Source organism: Urocitellus parryii, chromosome Y (genome assembly GCF_045843805.1).
Source record: "Urocitellus parryii isolate mUroPar1 chromosome Y, mUroPar1.hap1, whole genome shotgun sequence".
Classification (NCBI taxonomy): domain Eukaryota; kingdom Metazoa; phylum Chordata; class Mammalia; order Rodentia; family Sciuridae; genus Urocitellus; species Urocitellus parryii.
The window spans coordinates 22,019,793-22,040,530 of NC_135548.1; positions in this window are offsets into that span (position 1 = coordinate 22,019,793).

Genomic DNA, 20,738 nt, shown 5'->3' on the forward strand with positions numbered 1-20,738 from the left:
GTGAGACCTGAGCTGGCAGAGGCTCTCAGTTGTGGGGGATGTTGGGTAGTGTATTCCTTGAGTGTCACCTACCATGCCTTTGCCCCTGCCTCTCCAGAGCTGAGGATCCCTGCTGATGGGAAAGTATATTACGCCCTGGATGGAGGAGTGCATTATAACTTTCTTCTTCGGGAAACAGCTGCCAGCAAGTCGTTGAAGGTCAAGCCAAATGAGGTAAACAGCCACCTTCTTCACTCTTTACTCCTGGTGCCACTCCATATCCTCCAAGGGGACAAGAACCTCAGGTTCTGGATGCATGTTGTAGAACGCCCACAGAGCCAACTGCCAGGCTGGGTGCGGTGCAGTAGCTGGGCTTTGCTGATGTTGTCATCCCCCACAGTTATTGGAGCCTTCTGTGGCAGTGGCATCCAGGATCCCAGCAGCTGTGAGCAGCAGCTCTGCAGTGGCTGCAGGATCATTGCCCCAGGCCACCCAAAGCAATGAGTGGTGCATGAAGAAAGTCACCAGTAGCAGCTCCTCACTGCTTCACTCCAGCGAGCAGGTGGAAGACAGCCGCTTTGTTTACGTCCTCCTAGAGGGACAGAGCCTGAGGGAGACAAAGTGCATCCTGGTAAGCCCGACAGCAGGGATGTCTCCTGGGTGTCCACACAGTGGAAGGCAGAAGACACAGCCAACCCCGGGGCTGTGGTGGGAAATAAAGAAGAGAGAGGTCTGTCTTAAGGGCTTGACCTGAGGAGGGAGAGCATCAGCATGCCCAGCGCCAGCGGTGAGTGGGCCTGTGTATTGTGGGTTTTGCAGGCCAGAAGTGCAGAAGGAAGTGCTATGGACAGATGAAGTCAGAGATATGTCCAGGGTGCAGGCTGCAGTGCCTAGAACTTGGTATTCTCTATGAGTGAGGTTGGAGCAGAGGAGGTGGCAGTGACTTGTCACATGTGTAGGAGGGGATGTGTTCCTGGTGGCAGGGAAGAGAACCTCCTTAGCATGACTAGGTGTAGGAATTTGGGGTTGGGATCACCTGGGGGGTCATGCCAAAGCTTCGGAATGTTAGGCTTTGCATGTATGTAAATACGGAGCTAAAGGGGTTCTTGGCAGAATTTCTATGGATGTGCAGTAGACACGCTAATGCTGCAGGTGTCCAGCTGCAGAGGAGACATGTTCAGTGACTGCCAGTGCTGAGTCAAGTACATCATTACAACCAGACCCGCACCGAGCTTCCAGAGGCCAGGGCCTCTCAAAGCTCTCATGAAGCACTGAAGTGCACACTCTTGTATCTGAGTCTGTTTTGTGTAGTGGCAGTCAGGACCAAAATTTTCAGTGCATCTGCCTCTTCCACCCCCAAAGGCAGCCTGCATCCCAGAGCACACTTGGTGCGCAGATCCCTGGCCCATTGCTCTCATCTCAGTGAGATGAGAGTGTGTCTGTGCATAGGCAGTTTGGTCCTTTAACCTGAGTGGAATGTGGCTCCCCAGGGGGAGGGGAGATGGCAGGTACAGGCAGATATTTGTACCAGGATTGTTCTAGTAGCACATTGCAAGAACCCAGGGGGTATATGGAGGACACACTCAGGTAGCAGGATAACAAGATTGTGCCCTTGTATATGTAGCTGAGATTTCTCCTGAATGTTTGACCACAGTCTTCTGGGTAGCTCTTCTAAAAGCCATTCTCTGATGACATTTGTGCCACCCTGATCCAGGTGACCTCTCAGGAGATGGTGACAAGCCTCATCCACAGGGCCTTGGACCAAAATTTGTTGCAGCATGAGGATGTGGACAACTTTGAGCTGCTGAGATTGATGTCTGAGGATGAGAGTAAGTAGGACAATCAGACAGTGGGGAGACATGATCCACAGTGGGCTCAGGATAACTCACAGCCAAGAGAAAGTGGGCCTTGGCCCCAAAATACCAAAGTGTGGTGGGCCTGGCGGAGACTCTCCGGGGTTGTGGGTGTTTTGTGGTATAATCCTTGAGTGCCACTTAACAATTCTCTCCACTTCGCTCTGCAGAAATCAAGGTCTCTGACCACTCACTCGTGTGTCTGTCCATGAATCCGGAAATAAAATATTTCATCATGAGGAAACGCCCCCAGGTCAAGGGAAAGGAGGTAAACACCTACCTTATTCAAGCTGTACTTGTGCTGCCATTCCACTCCCACCTGAGGAAATAAGAAGCCTCAGCACCTGGACATATGTGCTAGAAGCCCATAGAGCCAACTGACAGTCTGGGGTGGCTTTCTGTTTCTGGGTTTGCTGATGTTCCATCCCCCACAGTTCTCAGAATCAATCTGCAAGTCCTCCAGGCCGCTTTCCCACAAGCAGGTGGGAGACACCTGCTTAATTCGTGTCCACTTAGAAACACAAAGTCCAAAGATGGCCAAGGATGTCCTGGTAAGCCTGGGAGCAGCGGTGTCCCCTGGTGCTTACATCTGGGTGGGGAGCAGACACTGGTCCAATACCAGGGACTCCTCATGCCCTCTTGAATTTGGAGCTTCTGGATGATCAGGAGGATAGATGGGAATCAAGAAGGGAGAGGTCAGTGTGAAGGGCTGGAGCTGAGATGAGGGCGAGCAGCAGCTTGTCCACTGCAATGTCTGAGGGAGTCTGTGTGTCAGGTGGCAGCATGCAGTCCAGAAGGGCAGGGGTAGGTATGGGTGACAGATGAGAATAGGATAAGACCTAGGTTGCAGGTTCCCTTGTATGGGATGCTGACGTCTATGGAGGAGGACAGCAGTGTGAGGTTCTCCATGTTCCTTGAACAAGGAGCTGAGAGAGTCTCTCTGCAGAGTCGATATGGATGTGGAGCAAGCACACTAAATGTCCAGGTAACCCAATGACCACCCTTGCCGGATGAGGTGCCCTCCTACATCCCAGCCAGCACTGAGCCTCTGGAGGCCAGGAGCTCTCATGGCTGTCTTTCAGCACTCCTGTGTGTGGTCATGTTCCTGGGTCTGTTTTTGGCCCTGGCAATCCAGACCAAAGCCTCTAGGTTTTGTGCCTAGGCCATTTTCAATGCTGCCTGCATCCTCGGGCAGACCTGGGATCTTGGAGGCTATTGTCCCATTCCTCCCAACTTGTGGGATGAGATTGCATCTGTATGCAGGTAGTGGGATCCTTTCACTTCGAGAGGAGTGCAGCTCCACAAAGAGCAATGGCAGGTCCAGGAAGTCCTATGTACAAGGATTGGGCTAGTAGCCTGTGGGAAGAGCCCACAGGATGAGTAGGAAGTCATCCTCAGGTAGTAGGGTCATGGATGTTGCCCTTGTATTTAGAGTGGAGGTGCCTCCAGAATGCCCCTGCCCACTGTCCTTGAGTAGTCACTTCAAGGCCCATTTCCTGAAGGCCTGCCTCCCATGCTGTTCCAGGTGACCTGCCATGATAGGGCTCCTGACGTCATCCGCAGCGCCCTTGACCAACACTTGCTTATTCAGGAGAAACCGGAGGATAATGAGCTGGGCCAAATCATCTCTCACCGTCAGAGTAAGTGGGACAATCAGATGGCAGAGAGCAAGGGTCAGGATGTGGACTCAGGTCAACTCTTAGCACCAAAAGGTAGTCTCTGACCCCCAAGAACACTCCAACAGGTGTGTTGGGTTCATGCACAAAGCCAACTGCACTTCTGCTGGTGGAAGGTCTTGAGGTCCAATAGTATACCCCAGTGGATATTGTGGCTCCCCACCAGGTGCCCTCTCCTGGACATGAACAGGCATACAAAGCTGACATCATTGAGGAGTGAGGAGGAAAGCCTCTTTCCAGGAGCAGTATGCTTTCATGGTCTGGGATAGGAGTGGTTTCAGAGGAACATGGGAATGCATGGGCTAAAGAGGGAACTGGCATTTTGTGGACTGAAGCAGTACTATTGAAAGCCTTCTGTGTGACCAGAAAACCACTGCCTGGGCAGAGCATTGCCAGGATTCTAGCAAGCAGTAACAGGATGAAATTGGGAAGAAAACACAGCCTGGGAGACAGCCTGAATCATCTGTTTTTGCATAAGATACATGGTCTTCCGCACCTGAGTCCACTTGCCAAGGAGTGATCACAATAGCCAGGTTGTGATCCCTAACTAAAGTCAGATGAGGGCTTCCTGAGCACGTAGCCACAGAGCTCATCTGATAATAATGCCAGCGCTTTTTTGTTGGTTGGTTGGTTGGTTTTTGTGAGCCAAACACCATAGCAGCCATTATCCCATCCTATGTACGCTGACGACCACCATCCCTATGAGTTCTAGGATCACTTGTCTCCTATCTTAACCTTCTGTTAGATTAGTAGAGTCTATGGAAGAGGAAGTCTGTCTGGGGCCTTGGTAGCCTAAGAAATTCATAGCAGGGATCCCCATATCCAACCCAGAAGGGATGGAGAACAGGCTCTAGGTAAGAGGAGGGCGACAGGAAACAGGTGTTCAGAGGAAGGAGAAGCAGGCTGTTGTATTCCCCCACTCGGGGTCATGGCACCACTGGGCCATACACCATGTTGGAGGGAAGCAGTCCCTTTGCTGTTCTTTGGAACCATTGTTCTCAGTAGGGCAGCATTTGGAATGTGGCCTCCATTCTCAGAAGCCTGGTTCACATGGAGGCGGGCTCCACCAATGCAGAAGCATGGCTCTAATGTGGTATCCGTGCTGGTCAGCCTGTCCTCACTGTGGCCATACTTGAGGAAAATAACTCAGAGGAGGAATCCTAGGCCTTTTCTCTGGGTTTCATAGCATTCTCTTTGGTTGTGCACTGAGGCTGTCCTTAAAGCTCTAGTGTGTGGCAGTGGAGAGCTCCTCAGCCCTTGCCACAAAGGCATAGACTGGGAGAGAGAGAACGAGGCTGGCAGAGAGGGAGAGAGAGAAAGATGGAGAGGGAGGACCTCTACTTGGAGAATGAGGATTCAGTGGAGCCACCAGGAACAAGGTACTGTTGCCCAGGGCGCAACCCTGTTTATGTCTTCCTCCAACCATGCTCAACCTTTCTTCAAGTCCCTCCCACCTCCCAGTAGTGTATTCATCTTGAATGAGAATTTCATGTTGATATTAGAGCACTCACCATCCAATGCTTCCCTCCAAACCCACCCATGAAGATGGCTCATGTGGGGACTGAATCTTCGGCACAGGAGCCTTTTGTGGGAGATTTCAGATGTAAATCTAGTGGTGTGCTTTGGCAGATGCAACAGGACCTGAGATGTTCTGGAGTCCAAAGCCTTTGGTAGGAACAGACATTAGGTCTGTTGAAGTGCTCTGCCTAGTTCTTCCTCAGGGAGGACTGTGGAGGCTGTCTTTGTTGGTATTGGTGCTGAATTGGAGAGCTCTCAGATGTGTAGCTCTGGCCTCCTCTGGCACAGGCTCTCAGATGTTGGCATGTCCTAGGGAGCACCTCCTGAGTGCCACCTTCTTTTTGTACACCCCTCTCTCCCCAGAGCTGAGGATTCCAGCAGAGGCCAATGTATTTTATGCCAAGAATCCTCACAAAAAATCCAACTTTGTGCTGAGGAAAAGGAGCCTCTCCCAAAAGAATGATGAAAGGATCCAGCCTCAACCACCCTCTCGTCCTGCAAAGAAGGCTCCTGCCCTCCTGAGGATGCTTGCAAAAGCATTCTGCTGCTGTGTGCCTGGGCGGGGCTGAGGCAGCCCAGGAATATTTACTTTGATTACTTTTCTTCAAAGTTTGAATCTATAGTTTGCCATTGTCTTTGACCTTGTTTAGTAATACAGTTGTTACTCTATCCTGTATTTGTTGTTTCCATTAATATATTATTATTTTAAAATATATATGTTTTTGTTACCTGATCTACTCTGATGATTTGAGTATACTAAATGTAGTAGTGATTCCTAAAGTACACATCCAAACCAACAGGAAGGAATGTTTCATTCTATCAGCAAGAACTTTGGTTTTTAGGAGTTTGGCAGATGGCATTATCTGAGTCAGTTTTCCAATGGGGGCAATGAAGTATCAGCTATCATGGTACAAACACAAACAAAGACACACAAACACACACAAGAGCACACACACTCACTGAGATATAGATAGACAGATGGAGTTGGTCTCTGCTGAAATACTTTGGAGACGTGGTTCTGATTTCTCCCATTTTGGAGTATTTTCAATTGGACAAGGTGTCCTGCAAATGAATCCCATGTCTGAAGAAGACATGCATGTGTACTTCACATGCCACTTTTCACATAGCAGGAAGGTCATGTCATGTAATATTTTCCATGCAGCTGTCTTTTGACTGTGAACCATCCCATGAGTTCAGCTGTGGAATTTTCCACTGGTAGCATCACAATGGGGATCCACTCTTTGGATTTGGGGATATTTCCAATTTTCTTGAATCTGAGTGGAATGATATATATATATATATATATATATATATATATATATATATATATATATATATATATAGTTTTTGATGAAAATTCTGCATGTGATGGTAATGAATGCCATGCATTTAGGAATCTGTAGACTGCAGACAATGAATGGATGCCTACTGGTCTCCACAACAGTGTAAGGGCCAAGGAGAAACACACTTCCACACAGAAGTTGGGAAGCTACCTTATGAAGGTGATCATAGATACGGGATCCTCTTGGTAGGACCCATTTTCTATTGGGCCAGAACTGTGCTCTGAATGTGGTTGCTAGAAGAACTTGGAATTTTCTAACTGAAGCAGTTCGTGCAAGCTACTTCCACTTGCAGGAACAAAGTGTGTTCTCATTGAGCACTTTAGGCTGTCCCTGGTTGAACTAGAGTGTCAGAAGCACTTGTAATGATTGGCATTCACGGTTTCACATTGAAGCCTCTGTGCCATCTGTCAACCAGTGATGGCTGCAAGTGGGGAATGGAAGCCATTTCCTGCAAGCAGTTTCAACTTGCAGGACTAACTTTGTTGTAAGTGGGCACATGGTGTTTTTCCTGTGTGAGCTAGAAGAAAGCAAAACTGCTTCTTACAGGTGACAGGCATGCTTTCACATTGAAGCTTTTGTGCCATTGATCCAAAACAGTTCACTCATGTGGGCACCTGCACTTCAACTGTATGTTGTAAACAAGTGTGACAAATGGATGTCAGTGAGACTTTGGAAAACGGACCTTCTCAGCTGGTCCTCTTTCCTCCTGCAAGTTGGTGATCTCTTTCTGTCACACTTTGTGTTTCATGCCTGAACTGTGCTCTGAATGTGCTTGATGAGAACAGTTTAGAAGTGCAGAAGTGAAGCTGTTTGCAGAAGCAGCTTCAAGTAGCACAAGCTAACTTGTTCTCATTGAGCACATGGAGATTTTTCCTTAGGTGAAGCAGTGTGAATGAGAATGGCTTCTCAGAGCTGGTAGGCATGTTTGCATTTGGCAAACATTGCCATCTATCACCCAGAGTTCCTTGCATGCAGAAACCTTCTTTTTAAGTGTTCTCAGAAAGGTCTGATGAGTGGATTTCCATGGAATTTCGTGGAATTGATCTTTTCAGCAGTCCTCATTGGCTTCTCAAAATTGGTGATCCTGGGCATAAGGAATCTCTTGCCAGCCAACATTGTATTTTGGGCCTGACCTCTGCTCTGAATGTGCTTGCTGAAAGTAGTTTGGGAGTACAAAAGTAAAGCAGTCTCTCAGCAGCTTCAACATTCAGGAGCTCATTTTGTTCCCAGTGAGCACATTGGGGTTTGTCACTACTTAAACTAGCATGAAGAACCACCGCTTCTCAGAGGTGGCAGTTTCCCTCTGAAGCGTCTGTACAATTGGTCAGTGCGAGTTCAATGCAGGCAGGCACTTGGATTTCAAGTGAATTCTGTCACAAACAATTGAGCAATGGATTTCAATCCACCTTGGGGAACTGCTCTTCCCAGTGGGCCCACAGTTCTCCTCCAGTTGCTGAACCTAGGTCCAAGGGCTCTCTTGCTAGCACTCTTTGCATATGGGCTGAAACTGTGCTCTGAGTGTGCTTCCTGAAAATATTTTGGAAGTGCAAAACAGAAGAATTTTGGCAAGCAGCTTTCATATTAGGAAATGACTTTTTTCTCATCATTCCCATTGAGCTTTGTACCTGGCTGAAGTAGCCTTAAATCCAATGGCTTCTGAGAGCTGGCAGGCCCAGTTTCCATTGGAAGCAACTGTGCTCTTGGTCAATGGCAAGTTGGTTACTGTCAGGTACCTGCAGTTTCAATGAGTTTTTAGAAGAAGGAGACCAAGGGGATAAGATGAAACTTGTGAAATTCATTTCCTAATCAATGTTGGAGATGCTAGGCCAGAGTGGACTTTTGCAATGATACTTTCTCATGTTTTTTTTTTTAGGAAATGTGTTCTGAATGTGCATCCTGAGATGCATTTGTAGGGGGCAAACAGAAAAAGTTTGTGCACAAAGTAGATTTGTTCTCAGTGAACACGTGGCGGGTTTTCCTTGGTTGAACATGCAGGAAGCAGAACCTCTTGTCAGAGCTGATGGCACCATTTCACTTGGAACCATCTATGCACTCAATAAAGCAGAGGTCATTGCAGACAGGCTCATGCAACTTCAAGATAGTTTTCAGAATCCGTTTGAGGAATGGATTCCAAAGAATCTTTGACCCACCCATCAGGCCTATCACTTCCAATCTGAGCAAGTGCTCCGAGGTACAAGGGCTCTCCTGCTAGCACACTTTAGATATTGAGCCTGAACTGTTCTCTGAATGTGCTCAATGAGAAGAGTGTGAAGTGCAGAAGAGAAGCAGGGTGTACAAACAGCTTCAATTGCAGGATGTAAAAGTGTTTCTAGAGAGCATATTGGGATTTGGGCTTGGTTGAACTAGTAGGAATTGGAATCCTTCTTAGAGCCAGCAGTTATGGGCTTTACTTAGAAGTTTCTGTGTCTTGTATAAAGCAGAGTTTGTTGCTCATGGGTACCTTCGTTTCCAGTGAGTTTTCAAAAAATTTGAGAAAAATGTTTCAATGAAACTCTGGGCCATTAATCTTGTCAACCGTCCAATGTTCCACGTGAATATTGGTGATGTCCCAAGGGATCTCTGGGAAGTACAATTTGCACTTTGGGGGTAAATGTCGTCTGAATGTGCTGGCTGAGAAAAGCTTGGAAGTGCAGAACAGAAGTATTTTTTGCAGGCAGCTTCCAATTGAAGGAACGGTCTTGTTCCCTGTAAGCACATTGAGGTTTGTTTCTGGTTGAAACTGCATGAAGTGGAACCGCTTCTCAGAGCTGGCACTCTCAGTTTCTCTCTGAATCATCTGTTCCATTGGAAATGTAGATTCCCTTCAATAGGGCCTCATCTAGGGAGTCTGCCCATGTGCCTCCCACTTGATTCAAACTTCTCAAGTGCACTTGTTGTCAAAGCAGGGACTCCGAGGAGAGAGGGGCTCTCCATTCGCCACACTGAAATCTCTCAGCAGGGAGGACTCCTCCATGCTTGGATGGCAGGGCTGTGATCACCTGGGAAGGTGGAAATAGGAGGCTGGTGGTGTTCCTAGCCAGGATGCTGGTGACTGCAGTGCATTTAATCTATGGATCTCAAGGAGCCTTATGCTGCAGATTTGTGTACTTCTGCATCTGTATGCACACAGTTCTTCATGTGGGGAAAAAGCAGTGTTCTCAAAGTTTGCTTTATATTATACTCAACTGGTAATTTACAAACCCCAGTGTCCCCTCTTAGCCCAGAGCCATTCCATCAGCCCAGGGCCAGTGGGTGGTCCAGCGGTCAGTACTATGCACAGCTCCCAGGTGGCTGAAGTGTGTAGCTGAATTTGACAGCCAGTGTACTGTAGGATTTGCCCTTGAGGTTAGAATTCATTGACTTCCTCTTATGTGATTTGACTAGTCAGGATGTCTCATTAAGTATCTGTGAAATCTTCAAGTTAGCAATCTCTGGTCATTTCTAACCTCTGAGGCACCTGGTTCAACAGTTGGTCATGGTCATGGGTAGTCCTGGGCCACAATGAGGGAGAAGAAGACAATAATGTGGAATGGTGGTGTAGAGAGTAAGGGTGGGGCCAGAGCCCACACTGTGGTTAGGGTAGGGAAGGGATCTGAAGAGACTACCTTGAAAGCGAGCTCTGGCTGCAGTTAACCAGGAATCAGGGCCTGGATTGGAAGCCATGACAGGGCTTCTGACTAGAAAGGACACATCCTTCTGGGCTGAGTTGGAGGTCCATCCAGGCAGAGGCAAACAGAGAGGATGCAGGAGAGCGGGGGATGGTCTAGATCACAGAGCAGCTCCGTCATCATAATTTAGAGAGTGAATTTGTTTCTTCCAGTTGTTGGTAAATGCTAATTCATTTACGTGTTACATTCACATCCACCTCGTCCATTGGAAAGGCCATTCAACCACCACAGGCAGTGATATCTTGGTGGATGTGTGCATTCTAAAAGGAGGTGAGGTTGGCGCCAATAGAGTGTGTGGGCACTCAGGCATTGGCAAGCTTGCTTTGGAGAGTGAATCCTCTAAATGTTATTGGGATGGCTTTTGAGAGCTCCTGTGGTTTGGCTAGATGTAGAATTCTTCCACACAATTTAGCATGGTGTATATTTTAGAGAGCATGATCACTGAGGGGCAGCTTGTTGGTGGTGAAGCCGTGAGCATTAACATCTATCAAGTTTCTCACCTGGAGTTGGCTACCTACAACTGGTGACAGTGTTTTGCTACTGCTGAGCAATACTGAACAAGTCTCTGGGCCAGTAATCCATTGCTGAACTACATCACCAACAAAAAGACACTGAGTGAAGGTGAGGACCAGAAGAGCCCGGGAACCACCTGACAGCAGCCCTGAAGTCCTGAGCTCTGGCACATCATATGCCAACTCAACTGGGTATCAACCTTGTCTTCCTGGGCTCATTAGAACTGTGTGCTTCAACTTTCAGAAGCAAATGCAGAATGACAGAATCTTCTCTGAGGACACTTTTCTAAGACCTCTTTGCAGCATGTCTTCTAAGTCTTATTTGCAGCGTGTCTTCACTGGAATGAGTAGTCATTTGGCATTCTGTTGTACTTAAAATTTCATGAGATTCTACCACTACTTGGTAGGTTGTGTCAAAGTGACTCGGCCTGAATGCATTTTACATCCCAAAATATGGCTTGTCTTTCCTCCTAAACCTATCAGGGCAGTCAGAGCAGCGAAGGAGTACTATAAATTCAGACATAAAATGGCTAGATAGACTGGGATCACTGTACATCTTTCTAGAACCTTCTTTCATGCTCTGGCTTCCCTGATGTAAAGTGTGGGGACTCTGGGATCCAGATTTGTTAGAAAGTAGTTTCCTTGGAAGGCAATGCTAGAAAACTCCAGGTGGGAACAGGAAGTGATTAGGAACTGGAAGACAGGGTGTACCAGCCAGTTGTTGTCACTGAGTGACTAAGCACAGTTCTGATAAGGAGTGCTGGGGGTCCATGTAGATCATGCTACTAATAGAAGCCTTCCTACAGGGTGAGAGACCTGGGGTTCTCCACCCACTACTGCCAGCCATGGCAGGATTCTGCTGGTGGCCTTCACTGTAGGCAAATGGGCCATGGTGCTGGGGGCTCTAGGTCAGCTGGGGTGTGAAGAAATGGCATAGTGCTGGACAATGTCATCCAGCTTTAAATCCCCAGACTGGGATCTTTAGCAGGGCAAGGTCAGAGACTGTACTCAATGCAGCATCTACTTCTCAGCATAGTGCCAAGCACACAGCAGAAATTCATCAATACCCGTGGAATGTGCTGGCTCGCCCCAGCCCTGCTCCAGGCCTCTCTCAGCTGGGCTCTCTCTGCTGGTCTTGTCTGTTCTAGTATATTTAGCTCTTGCTTCTTTGTATTTCGCTTTCCTGAATTATGTCCTCTTTCTCCACACTCCTGTGGTCACTCTTTCTCCACACTCCTGTGGTCCCAAATGGCTGTCTGGTGGGACTGTGGCAGAGAGATCTCATTACTACCAGAGATGGAGTTTTTAAACCAAATAAGACACATGCTCTGCTGCTTTGGATTGTCTTCAGCATAACGTGAGGTAGAAGGTTTGAAATTAGGATTGTCCTCCCAATCTTAAGGCATGTAATCCCTGTGTGCAGACCAGGAAGTGCCCTGGGAAGAAAGGCAGGTGTGGGTTTGGAATCAGAGACCAGCATGAGAAGAACACTTTCACTGCTTACTAGACAATGAGCTTGGACATGTTCTGTAACCTCTTGGGACCTCAGTGTTTGGATATCTGAAATGGGGATAGTTGTATGACTGACTTCAGGAGGTGGGTAGAGAGAATCCTAGAAGTAGAGGAAGAAAACACACAGCATTTGTGAAGCACCCTGCCCCCATCATTAGTCTTTCCATGATTTTCTAAGCCTGTGTTGATTGACGGTTGGTTACAGCATGCCTGTAGATCTACCTGAGATACCATCTAATCCACACGGATGGAGAAGCTCACTTTTGCTCAGTTGCCACATTTGCAAGGACACCTTCTAATAGAATCGGATCTAGGAAGCTGGGGTCCCTTTGCAGAACACACAGGATCCACAGCAAAGTTCAAGCCCCTGAGACAGAGGGTTTCTGCTGGTGTCCTCATGTCCTCATGGGCACTGCAATGCCTTTCTCCTCCGATGTTCATTGAGAGCCTGGTCCAGGCCAGGCCAGGGCTCCCTGCTGAGGATGTGGCAGAGAATGAAGCACATGCCTGGCTGGCTTGTAGGGGATTCAACAATCGGGGGCAAGACAGGACAGTGATGGTGAAGACAAGACCAGTTGGTTGACTTGTCCAAAGGTCTTGGAGCCAAGCACTCTTCTAAGCACCTTATCATAAAAGCTTCCTTCAGTGCCTCAGTTGTCACCTATGGAAAATGGGGAAAACCAAAGCACTGAAAGATCAGGTCACTTGGCCAAGGTCATGGAGATAGCACTTGGGGAAGTGTTGGCTGCAAACCCTCCCAGGTGGCTACAGCTGTGGGCTCTTTATCACCCACAGCCTGCAACCTCTTGGTCATGCTGTGGCCCCTATGACTTGTCTGTCACCAAACAGTGATTCACTGCAGGGCCTTTCCCGAGTCCTCTTCCACCTCAGAGTGCCTGTGTCTCACAGAGAGTTAAACAGTTTCCTGGGCACCACTGGAGTTCCTGGTTTTGCCAATCTGGGGTTGGGTCTGAGAATGTGTGTTTGTAACAAGGTCTCAGGTGAACCTGAAGGTGATGGGTCTCAACACAGGTGACTTTCCCCCTCCCCTTGGGTCATTTGACAATGCCTGGAGACCTTTTGTGTTATCACAAGTCAGGGGTGCTGGTGCAAAACTCAGGTAGAGGCCATGGGTGCTGCTGAATGTCTACACTGCATGGGGAAGACCTCTACAGACTAAGAAGGATATGGCCTGATGGGCCAAGGGCGCCAAGGTGAGGAACCCAGTGTGGAGTACAAGCACATTAACTTGGGTAAACTTGGGTAAACCTCGAGCACACAGCCTCTGCTGTCTGCATTGCCATCAGTTGCCTGGTCTTCAAAACCCTCACCAGAATCACAGATTAAGATCTGCTTGTAACAATCCAGCTTTTTCTAGCCTGTTACTCTCAGATTTCCCAAATCCTCCCACAATACAGTTCCAAAGGCTCTGGACAACTTTACCAGATGTACTCAAAGCAACAACCTGGCTTCTCAGTACTAGTTTTCTGTGTCGTTATGTTGTCCATCACTGTGACAAAAATCCTGAAGTAATCAACTTAAAAGAAGGAAAGGTTAATTAATTAATTAATTTATTTATTTATTTATTTTCTTGTGAATGGCATTTTTATTTACATACTGTATCTTTGAGCAAATACATAAACTCTTATATAATTAATTTCCAAAAATGTGCAAGAAATTACTATAATTTGTTTACAAAACAAAACACATATTAAAATCAATGGACTTTGGATAGTTCATTCTGTGGTGTTCACAGTACAAATGGTACACACCTGATTTTAAACATACAGAAAAAGCATAAACTACAGCAAGTATTAATTTCCTGGCACTCCAACAACTATGAAATTTCTTTAACCCAACATATATACTATTAAAAAATTCTGTAAGAATTTCTCATTATCTCTGGATGTAGCATTTGAATAACTTTTCAGGAAGAGTGACTACACATTTTGCCATGTTATGGTTGATCAAGAAAAAGGATGTTTATAAAAGACATTCTTTACAAGATTAAAAGAGTATTAAAAGAAACCAAATCTGTGATTACTAGCATACCAATACTCTTAGAATTTTAAAGTTATTTATGGAACTGGCTATTGTTCCTTATTAGAGTATTTCAACAAAACTGTCTATTGCTGGTAGTGGGATTTCACTTTCAAATTAATATTTCACACTCAATGAAAAGCAATTAAGATTTAAATCAAAATATACTGTTTTGAACCATTCATAAACAATATCTCTCATACACTATGAGACACGTACAGTAATTAAAGTTGGCATTCCTGAAAGCATTGTTGGAAAGATAGACCTGAGGCACTAGCAGAGACCTTGCCTCGTGGTTTCAGCCCATGGTCTGTTGGCATCAGTGCTCCTGGGCCTGTGGTGTGGCAGGGCATCTTGTCAGGGAGCACTTGGTGGAGGAGCCTCATCACCTCATGGCAGCCAGGAAGTGAGAGAGAAAATGGGGGGCCTTGCTTGCTCCACCCCTCCAAGGGCACACCCCAGTGGCCCACCTCCCACCATCCCCACCCCTCACAGCAGTGCACAGGCAGGTGACAGGGGCCTCTGGGGACACATCCATGTAGGTCCATAGCCCTGGCCCAATAGCAGGGCTGGGATTTCAGGTTTCAATACAAAATGGTGTGTTTCTCGCACCTGCTTGGGTCCGTCCTTGACTCTGCCAAGTGTTTATCTCAGAGTGCGGAGCTTTATATACCATCTCCATTTTAACTTCTGAAGGTAGAGAGTTTATCATGCACGGATGTTCATGTTTTTAAAATGTTCAGATTAGACACATAGGAACTGTAGGTGATCCTGGGGTGGAAAATGAATAATAGTGTGTTTTCTTCTCTGAAAAACTGTTGTCATTGCCGAGAGATAAATATGGTTTCTGGGGAACACGTAAGGAAGCTTCTTGGATACTTCTGGAGTGTCATGGGCCTCCCTTGCTCTATGGCCTGTTGGTCAAGGTGTCTTTGGCTGCTGTTGTGTTTTGGGGGTCCTATGTCTCTGTGCTGTTCACACAGTTGCAGAGACAGGCAGCTTCTGGTCTGACAGAGGCTCCTTGGCAGGCTGGACCTGCAATGTGAAGGCTTCCCATGGTTCTGGGTGGACCAGCTATAAACGACCCTGAGCAACCCCACCTGTCTTCCATTCTCTGGGAGGCTGGGCTGCTGCCCTCACTCTGAGTTCCAGCAGAGCAGTGTGCCAGGCTCTGCTGCCCAGCAGAACTGGCGAGCTCTGCACTCTGACCAAGCTGCTGGTGAGCACTGCAGTCACCTGATTTAACTCACAGGTGGAGCCCCTGTGTAGACAATGCAAACACCACCAGTATGTGTTTTCTGTTTTTTGGGTTTTCTTTTTTTTTAAAAGACCCACATGTTGCAACCACATGCTGCTTACAAGAGACTCTCCTTGCCTGTAAGGACATGCTCAGACTGAAAGGGAAGTCAGGGGAAAAGACAATCCACACAAACGGGAACCAGAAAGAAGCAGGAGGAGCCACACACATACCAGATTAAAAAAAAAATCTATAAAAACAGGTGAACTCTAAAACAGGACCAAGTTAAATATATAAAACTGTCAAACCAGCAAGAGGACAAAACAACTGTGAATGCATTATTCCTCTAAAATCAGAACACAAACAAAGCAAATATTAACAGGTCTGGAGGGAGTAGTAGAAACTAAGTATAGATTTTTAACATCTACTTTTGGTGTGTAAAGATCATCCAGATAGCAAATAAATGAGGAAACATTCCACTTAATCTATATCAAAATCATCTACATATTCAATGTACTCATTATCAAAATGTTGATTGTATTAGTATTCAAGAGCTGGGAAAAACCCAAACTCCATGTCTAAACTCCAAGGCAAGTATAATCTTGTGAAAAAAAACAACAAAGCTGAAAGCATAACATTTCCTGACTTCAAAACACGTTTCAAAGCTGTGCTAACCCACACAGCAGGATACCAGGAAAAAATCAGGCACATGGACCAATGGACAGAACAGAGAATCCAGAAGTGAATCCACACATTTACAGCAACTGGTATTTGATAAAGTCGTCAAGGGCTCACAGAGAAAAGAATAGTTTCCTCAATAAATGGTACTGGGAAAACTGGTTATCCACACAGAGAGTGGAAATAGACCAGTACCCATCATCACATGCAAAACCATCCCCCAATAGATGAAAGGGTTAAAACATAAGACCCCAAGCTATGAATCTACCAGGAGAAAACACAGAGAGAATCTCCATAATGTTGGTTTAGACAATGATTTTTGAGGGAAAGTGGCCTCAAAAGCACAGGAAACAAAGCAAAAAGAGAAAAAATGAAATCGCATCAAACTAAAAAGTATACACACACAGAAAAGAAAACAGCAGAGTAAAGGGACGATTACAGAATAGGAGAAGAGCTTTTCAACTGTCCCTCCAACAAAGGGCTAGTGTAGAAAAGGTACTAAAGTACTCGGTAGCAAGAAAGTACAGCACCTGACTAAAAATGAGCAAGACCTGCTTAGACGTTTCCCACAAGGAGTCAGATGAATGGCAAATAGGTCAATGTAAAGGTCTCCAGCAGCACTGACCATCAAGGAAACGCAAATCAAAACCCAAATGAATATCTCTTCACTTCTGTTAGAGCAGCTGCTATTTACAGACAGCTAGGGCAGCGGGCGTGTGGAGGGAGGGGCCCTTGCACACTGTCCATGGGAAGGCACACACCTTCACGGAAGTTGGCATGGTTCTTCTTCCTAAAGTGGAAGTCAGACTCCTGAGCCTGCAATCCCTGCGCTGATACAAAATGAAATAAATCTTGCCAGTCCCAGACAAAATCATAACCAGAAGCTATGAAGGGGGCAATTTATTGCTGCCTATCTGAAATGAATACTTTCTCAAAGATTTTCTTCAACCCCCTGAGAAATGCCTTCCTGTTCTATGTGCATCCTGTGCTCTGTGTGCCTTGCGTGATACACCTATTTCTGTCAGGATGTTTGTCTTTTATGTTCCTAAGATGCAGCCATTGGACAGGACGCTCTGTGAGGAGCACTTCGCCAGCCGTGGCACTAAAAGCTTGGTCCCAGCATTTATGGCAACATGCTCTGCTATGTGCTGCCAGGCATCTCCCCCGCTTCAATCTCCCAGACCTTGAACCCGGTGCCTATGGCACAGGTATTTCCACTGTGATGCTCTGTGTTGCCAAATTAATCTTTAGGAAATCTTTCTCTTCATGTTAGGTAGGTCTACATGATTTTGCATGTCAATAAAAAATAATGTTCAAAAATATGTTGAGGCTTGGGGAATGTGAGATCTAAAGAATAATGCTGTGGGCAGAATACTCACTGCCGTGGCAGGAAAGAGAGGAGCTAAGGGAACCTGCTGTACCCCAGGGTTTCTGCAGGAAAATCAACACTCCTCCTGGTGTGGGCTGACATGGAGCTAAATCGGTGAATACATTCTAGGATTTCCATGTTTTCCTGAGTACATTGAATGTTTTGCCAAATGGGTAACCTTTGTTAGTTTATTTATTTATTTTGCCATGGGGGAGATCCTAGCCTCACTTTTTAGGTTTATGAATAAGCAAAACTTGTGTGCAAACTCTAAGTAATTAAATAGCATTTTGAGAATTCAAAGAACTAGACAGTTTCAATACTAAATAAAATATTCAATTATATTTTCCGTGCAATAGTAATTTTACTCTAAATGCTGTACAAGGAAGAAGGCAAGTTATGAATCTGGAGTTAAGCCCTGCAGATACCAAAATCAGCAGTCGCATGGGGGAAATAGGTTCATCCTAGAAGACAATATTTATTGCAACAGAAAAAAAAAATCATGAGCTGATGAGCCCCATGAAGCACAAACACAGGGATTAAGTGAGCCCTATCAAGGGACTCCACATCAGAAGCCTCAGGTCCACCCTGCTCCCAGCTAATGAGCCCCCCACTGCCTCCTTTCTCAGCCCAACAGACAGAACAGTGCTGGATAATCAGCAAGGCTCCTGCGCTGTGTTTGGAATCGCACCAGGCCCAGGGAAACCCGAGTTCCTTTTTGATCTTACTGTCCCCAAGCTCCCCTGGAATGAACTTGGCCTTCATTACTGTCCACAATGCTGGGGGAGCTGACTGGAACCCCAGGGATGCAACCACCGTCATCCTTCTCCTGAGATCTGTGCAGATGCAAGCGCTCGCAATTCCTTCTATTCAATTATAAGTTTTTAATTGCTACATTGTAACGCTCTAACAAGTCCCCTGTCGCCTGCAGCAGAAGTGGAACTGGCAGGGATCCCAGACCCTGAAGTTGCCAAGTGAGGAAAACAAAGGCTGTCAGGTCACCCAACTCCTCTGTGTTCTACGAGGGACCATGTACTAGGTCGCTCCTCCCCACGTTTTTAATAAGCCCCAATCTTTGTTAAAAAAAAAAAAAAAGTTCTGTCTGGGAGGCCCCTTGATGCTCCAGGTAGAGAAATGAGGCTGCCGGGGAATGGCGCTGTGGCCATGGTGTCCCCAGAACAAAGCAGTAGGTGGCACACCAGTTAGAACCTGTGGGGACACTGCTGCTTGGCCCTGTCTCCCTTTGGGAACGAGAACAAGATGAGACTGCCACATTACTTTCATATTATAAGATCATACAAATAATAAGATAGCATCCTGGAAAGACCAGCCCCACCCCCTGCCCTGCCATCTTTGATATGGGCATAGAGTACAAGCTATGTAAATCATGGATGTGTGGCTTTTCTGGAGTCTGTTCAAGTGGCCTGTGTGTCTACACAGCAATAATTTTGTTAGTGGCTCCTGGGTCATGAATGGAGAGCAAGAGGACAGTGCAGGGCCACTGAGAGCCATAGGGAGCCTCATCTGACAGGCAGGCACCTGGTGGACCGGCCTGGTGTGTTGGGCCTCCCCAGCCTTAATGGAGTCAAACCACGTTTCCAGGACCACGTCAGGACCCTCCCTTTTCACCAAAACTATGTCACAGCCAAAACACCAAGACCCTCAATAAGAAAGCCCAATGGGGTTCTTCAAAGGGCTATGACTAAGGAGGCAGAAAATTGAGGCAAAAGAGGGGGAATCGATTTTCTTAAAAACTCCAGCTCTGGGGCCACACCGCCCTCTCCTGGAGGAGGTCTATGCAGTGCCATGCTGTCAGCCAAGAGTCAAGAGGTGAATCGGGCAGGACTCCGGAGACTTTCAAGGCATCAGTGAAACTGGAAGGCAGAAGAGGCACTCTGTCCCTCATCTTTCTGAGAGGACTTGCTCTCCTTGAGAATGTCCTCTTTTCCCTGTCCCTTCAAAAAACTCGTGCCTGTCACTTTGAGCGACAGGTCTGAAGTCTGTCTGGGGGCCTTGGCCTGTCTCAGCAGTGCAGAGGCCCAGCCTGTAGCAAGTCCACCCGCCCGGCACTGCGCCCCGAGAGCTGGTCTTCAGTGCACTTTAACCCCTGCTTAGTTCTTCCTAACTGGACTCTCTAAGCACTGCTCCTTTCTTTGAGGATCTGGCTGGCTCTCAATGCAGAAAAACAAACTTAAGGACTTTCAGCTAGATCTGCAGCTACGGAAAACTGGGGACAGAGATTTCTGATTTTCATTATGTGAATTCCTCTGACCCACCACGTGGTCTATTATTCTATTTATCTAAGTCACCTTAAATTTCTCTCCATAATATTTTCCAAATACGGTTTTTATATATCACTTGTTGGATTTCTTACAATTTTTGAAGGAATTCTAAATTATATCTCAAACTAAATTTTGTTTTCTCTTTATCTTTCTCAAATAATAATTCTACATTTCCCATAGTTACATTGAGGATTTCTCAAGTATATTTTAAACTACATTTTATTTCGTTTCTTTTTCTTATGACTATCTTAGTTCCTTCTCATAGTTATCTATAGATTCATTTAGAAGTTCTACATTAAAAGTCATGTTGTCTATGAATAATGATGATTTTTTCCTTCTGTTTTGCATTTTTAACGCTTTTATTTCTTATTCTTGCTTTACTGAAATTATTTCAACTTACAACAAAATGCTGAATAGAAATAGAGACCAGGGGTGTCTTCATTTATTTCTCAAACTCTGGAGGAAGATGCTGCAATATGTCACCATTGTGTAAACTTCACTAAAGTTTTTAAAGGTATTCCTTATTATGCTCTCAAGATTTCTAAGGGTCTGTGTCATTAATAAGTGCTCGGATTTTGCATTTTGAAGAGATGCTGACATACATGAAATTCCATGCTGAGGTACAGTTTCACTGTCTTAAATATCTTTATTAAGTTTAGGTAGGGGTTATTTTGGCTTCAGAAGAGAAGTGGAAGTGTTTTCTCATTTTTTATTCCATCTGTGAAAGATTGGAGTAATTTCTTGAACAATTCATTAAGGGTTTATAATTTAATCAATGTGTTCACATTTTACATAGCCATCAGAGGACACAACTTTGCTACATTTTTTTTTTTTTTGCAATTTTGATACTTTCTGTTACTTGAAAATTTGATCCACATTGTCTGGGATGTATTGTCATAGGCTTTTAATTTTTAATTTTTTTTTTTTAGTTGTAGGTGGCACAGTACCTTTATTTTTGTTTTATTTGTATGTGAATCCAGGGCCCTACCTGTGCTAGGCAAGTGCTCTACCACTGAGCTTTGCCCTGCCCTTCACCACAGGTTTTAACAACATCTTTTCATCAACTTTTTGATG